The sequence below is a fragment of the Grammomys surdaster genome, unplaced genomic scaffold, assembly GCF_004785775.1.
Source record: "Grammomys surdaster isolate TR1022 unplaced genomic scaffold, NIH_TR_1.0 129, whole genome shotgun sequence".
Lineage (NCBI taxonomy): Eukaryota > Metazoa > Chordata > Mammalia > Rodentia > Muridae > Grammomys > Grammomys surdaster.
In genome coordinates this window covers 17,021,706-17,027,626 of record NW_021604587.1, presented here as the reverse complement: position 1 = coordinate 17,027,626, position 5,921 = coordinate 17,021,706, and positions in this window count along the sequence as shown.

Genomic DNA, 5,921 nt, shown 5'->3' with positions numbered 1-5,921 from the left:
AGAGAGAGAGAGAGAGAGAGATTAATAAAATGACTTCTAATGATATTCTGCTATATTCATAGATCTATGCCTTTTTCAGGCACCATTAGAGAAGCTTCCTTCTGCAGCAGAAGGGAACAGATGCAGAAACTCACAGCCAGACATTACTAGAAGAGAGTCTTTGGAACACTCAGCTCTAAATGGGATGTCTCCATCAAATTCATCCCCTCTCAGAGCTCAGGGAAGCCTACAGAAGAGGAGGAGGAAAGAGAGTAAGATCCAGGGGGGATGGAGGACACCCAGAGAACAAGGTCTCTAAGTCAACTGAGTCAATGAGTCAAGGATCATATGGACTTTATGGAGACTGAAGCAGCAAGCACAGGATCTACTTGGGTCTGCATCCGGTATTTTGTGTATGTCTTACAGCTTTCAGTTTAGCATTTTTATGGGATTCATGTGTGTGCGAATGAGTAAGTCTCTGATTCTCTTGTCTTCTTCTGGGCTCCTTTCCTTCTGTTGGTTGCATGGTCCCTCCTTGATTTGATAGTTTTTGTTTGGTTTATTATATTTTATTTTGTCATCTCCTAGAAGCTTGTTCTTTTCTAATGAGAGAAAGGGAGTGGACCTGGATGGGAGGGGAGGAGGGGAAGAACTGGGAGGAGCAGAGGAATGTGAGATTGTAATCAGGATATACTGTATGAAAAAGGAATCTAATTTCAATAAAACACAAAAAGGAAGGAAGGAAGGAAGGAAGGAAGGAAGGAAGACGAAAACTAGCTGAGCATGAGCAGTGAGCCGGCAAGCATCTTCCTCCATGTTTTCTGCTTTAAGGTCCGTTTGAGTCCTGTCCTGAGAGATGAAATAAGCCCTTTCCTCCCTAAGTTGCTTTTGGTTACAGTGAGTTTTTTTTTAAATATTATTATTTTAAATTGTTTGCATGTGTCTGTATATGAATGCAAATACCTCCAGAGACAAAAGGAGTCAGATTCTCCTGAAGCTGGAGTGACAGGTGGTTGTGATCTACCTGATGTGGATACTGGGAACTGACTGAACAATCTCTCCACCTCCCTCCCCTAGAGTGTTATATCACAGCAGGAGAAAGAAAACTTGGACACACACCCACACAACACCCTTACACACAAAAATGTGAGTGTATCTTGATGATAGAGTTTATGTGTACCATGTACAAATCTCTAAGTTCGTTCCCAACAATAAACAAATAAACAAACAAATATATAAATAAGCCCATCACGGTAACACCGGTACTTGAGAGATAGAGACAAGAAGATCATAGCAAATTCTAGGCCAGCCAGGGCTGCATAGCCAGACTCTGTTCCAACTACCCCACCCAAAAAATTAACTTGCTAAGGCTAAGCACAGAAATAAAAAAAAAAAAGAGAAAGAAAAAACAAAATCTCTTACATGGCCAATTTTGTTAGGGTAAAAATATACCCACAACAGGGGTTGGGGATTTAGCTCAGTGACAGAGTACATGCCTAGCAATCACAAGGCCCTGGATTCTGCCCTAAGTTCCACAAAATTAAAAATTAAAAATATAAGCAGGGATAGTGGTATACACCTTTAATCCCAGCACTTGGGAAGCAGAGTTTGAGGCCAGCTTGGTCTACATAGCAGGTCTAGCTATTGCGAGCAGAGTAGCAATGAATACAGATATGCAAATATCTCCATAGTAAATACAAAATTCTTTGGGTATATGCCCAGGAATGGAGCATCTGGGTCATATGACAGATCTGGTTCTAGTCTTTTGAGAACCTCCAGACTGGCTGTACTAGCTAATACACCCACCAACAGTGTATAAGGATTCTCCTTGTCCCACATCCAGGCCAGCATCTGTTGTCATTTGTATTTACAATGACTGCCATTCTGACGAGTGAGATAGACTCTTGCTAAGATTAAATGCATTTGTGATTAACTCCAAGTTAGCAATAATGTTTCAGTGTCTCGTTAAGGACAGAAATAAAAGCACTTCCTCTGGGAGTCATTAAACCAAGAATGAATCCAGATTTTAATTTTCTACTTGATGCTCTGTGTCTTTCGCCCTCTGACTATTGTGTGAATCTGACTCTGTGCCTGTCTGAAAACTGTCTTGTGAATCTGCGCCTGTGTGTGTCTGTCAGTTGTGTGACTGTGTCTATCCCTAACAAAGGGTTTTATTCTCTCTCTCTCTCTTTTTTATTGAACAGCACAGAAATTATAACATGGGGAAGGAATGAGGGATATTTTACAAAAAAAAAATTAAAAAGAATTTCACAAATGATTAGGTCTCGGACTCCAACTGACCCCAAGTGAACAGATAATAAACAGTATTACATTGTCTCTCACTCAGTATCCATAAATGTTGCATTCAACATTTATGGTGGATATTCATTTACAAAAACCTCTGCATTTGCTGTTTTCAGTAAAAGATACACACTCACTGCTCTGTTTAGGGGCATGGAAGAGCACATAATTTAAAATTGCAGCTATGCATTAGTTTAGGTTGTAAAGGCTGGCTGAGAAGTCCTCCACAAGTAAGGTTGGCTGTTACATTGATGATTTTTTTTTAAAGATTTATTTATTTATTTCATGTATATGAGTACACTGTTGCTGTTTCAGACATACCAAAAGAGGGCATCAGATCCCCATTACAGTAGATTGTGAGCCACCCTGTGGTTGCTAGGAATTGAACTCAGGACCTCTGGAAGAGCAATCAGTGCTCTTAACTGCTGAGCCATCTCTCTAAGCCCTACATTGATTTCTTTTTTTCTTTTTCTTTTTCTTTTTCTTTTTTTTTTTTTTTTTTTTTTTTTTTTTTTGGTTTTTTGAGACAGGGTTTCTCTGTGTAGCCCTGGCTGTCCTGGAACTCACTCTGTAGACCAGGCTGGCCTCGAACTCAGAAATCCACCTGGCTCTGCCTCCCAAGTGCTGGGATTAAAGGCGTGCGCCACCACTGCCCGGCCCTACATTGATTTCTTAAAGGAAGATTAAATGAACAGGCTGAGTGCACAGTAGGACCTCAAAGTGTATTGTTAACTCTGGCTGTGATGGCCAGCGAAAGTTCCAGTCTCATAGAATCTAAGAGGTACTTTTGGCCACAGAATCTTCACGTCTTTATCTATTGAGGGGATTGTGAGAACACTCCATTATATATGTGGAGGTCAAACAGACTTCAGTAAAACAGACTTGTAGGAGCTAGTTCTCCTCTTTTACTATGTGATTCTGGGGTTAGAACTCAAGTCACCAGGCTTGGCACCAGAGGTCCTTACTGGCTAAGCCACCGCGATGGGTCTGAGTCAGTGATTTTTCTGTATGTTTTGAGACTTCCTTTATGCCCTAATATGTGATTGGTTTGGGAGAAAGTTCTGCAGGTTTGTGAGGAGAATGTGCATTCTTTAAGTACTTAAGTAGATGTAGTGTTCTGTAGATGTCTATTAGGTCCGTATCCTACCGGTGAGCTTGAGGTACTGAAGTCACTGACTATTACCATTCTGGTTTAATTGGTGGTTTTAGATCTAGTAGTACTTGTTTTATAAAATTGAATGCAGCTGTGTTTGGAACGTAAATGTTTAAAATTGCTTGTCAGTGGATTTTTCCTTTACTGAGTTTGAAGTGTCCCTCCATCTCTCTTCTATTTGGGTTTGAAGTCTGTTTTACTGGGTATTAGAATAGCCACTTCTGCTTGTTTCCTAGCTCTCTCTGCTTGGAGCACACACAAATCAATAAATGTAAAAGTTGTTTTTAAATCTAGAAACACTTAGCCTGGAGCTGGCTTTAAGTCACTGCCCTGCTATTAATACGTGCAAAACTGTCGTGCAAAGTAGGAGGCCAAGCTTCATCCCTCCTGCCAGGAGCTCATTCATGTCAATGAAGGGTCCTGATGCTGACACAACACACTCTCCAGCCCTGCTCACAAGGCCACAACTACCAGCAAGGAAGCTGAGAGATACAGCCTCCTGCCCCTTCACGGTTTCTCCTTTGAGCCAGGATCACTATATAGCCCAGGCTGGCCTGAAACTCAGCACCCTCTGACCTCCACTTCCCAAGTGTAGGGTTACAGAAGTGTACTGCCACCCTCAAAGAAATACATTGTTTGTTTCAATGGCCCTTGCACACCCCAAAGAGAATGTTCTGTCAAGAAGAAAACAGGAGTGAAGGCAACAGGTACCATACTTGATTGGCCTGAGGGAGGAATGTCGTCCTCCCTAGCATTTCCCTTTGTCTTCATCTTGCTCCAGGGTTGGGGGGGGGGAGGTATTCTGTGGGGTAAGGGTAGGAGCTAACAAGAACTAACAAGAACTGTTCTTCCCCATTCATCTCCCAGGGGTCAGGATTAAAAGGCAAAAACCTCAGACAGCTCCTTCTACCATCTCTCCGTGCCAACATGTCAGTGCACAGGGATGTCCTGGCTCTTGAGCCACTCTCTGAAGTCCTTGTCTGGATCCTACCATGATGATGAAGCACAGCTATGCTGGTGAGTATGGGATGGCTGAGGGTAATGGAACTGGGAAAATCTTTGTGAACTCCATGGGCAGGTTAAACAAGCGTAGCGGCATCAGCCCTGGATTGGACATGCAGCTCGAAGACCTAGGGAAACGGCAGAATGGTCTGCTCCCACTCCTTTTGGTTTTACCATACTGACAGCCTTCGCTGGCGTCATGGAGCATGAAGAAGCAAAATGAAACACTAGAGGGAAAACTCCTGGGATTCTTTTTCTAAAGTTGTAAAACACACATAAATAAACAGAAAGGAAGGAAGGAGGGAGGGAGGGAAGGAAGGAAAGAAGGAAGAAAGGAACTCTAGAGCAAAGACATCAATGCAGAAGAAGTCGGGTTTGGAGTGCTGGACAGGAAACCATAATGCCTGCAGTTTGCATGGCAGAGTTACCACACTGGTGGGATCACTGGCTGCCAAGTATGTTGATCCTCCTTCAAGTTGCCTCCATTCTCTATGCCCTATGCACACAGCTTCCTCCACCTAAGGTACCCTTTTTCTCCATAGGGTCCACTCTTAGTCACCCTTCAGGGTTCATTCTCTCCCCATGGGGCTGGAGAGAAAATTCTGTGGTTAAGAGCACTGACATCTTGACCCAGCAACCACCTGGTGACTCACAATCATCTGTAACGGGACTCGATGCCTTCTTCTGGTGTGTCTGAGGACAGCTACAGTGCACTCACATACATAAAGTAAATAAATCTTTAAAACAAAACAAAACAACCCTCCTCCGGGCTTCTGTTGTCTGCATGGGAGCCCTGATAGGACAGGCTGCAAGTGGGAGCCCCGGTGAAGATTCTGAAGTGAGGCCTATCCTAATGAGCTGGCTGCCATCTGGGACAAAGAACACCAGGGAAATGGAACCCTGTTTTTCTGTTATGAAGAAGAAGGCATCAACTAAAGAGTCACCGAAGAGGCCCTGATCACCAGACTCTGGTGCAGCTGAGAGGAGCTGGGTCTCTAAGACCTGAGACCACAGGCCACAGAGAGGAAGTCCATCTGGGTGGCCCAGCAGGCAGAGTAATTCCTGGCAGGAAGCTCACATCTCAGGAATCTGGGAGCGAGGAACAAGGTTGACTCTCTGTCAAGGAGTTGCTCACTGCCTGCATCCAGGATCAGACAACAGGAGGAATGGGCCACCCACTGGACAGCCTGGCTTTGGAACTGGGAAACACCACTGTGCACAGTCAGTAACCCAGCCTATGGCTCAGTCAAGAGTGAGGCTCAAAGGGGCACAGCCTGAAGGGTCTGTACCTGGCTGTCCTCCTTTTAACCACTGCAGTTTCCCTGGTGAGTCAGTGAACAGAAAGGAGCATCCAAGTAAGGGCCCTAGCTAGGTACAGCACATTCAAGTCCAGAGGACAGGCTCCACGGGTGAAACAGCCTTCCCCTCCCTCCCCTTTCCCTCCCCTTTCCCTCCCCTTTCCCTCCCCTTTCCCTCCCCTTTCCCT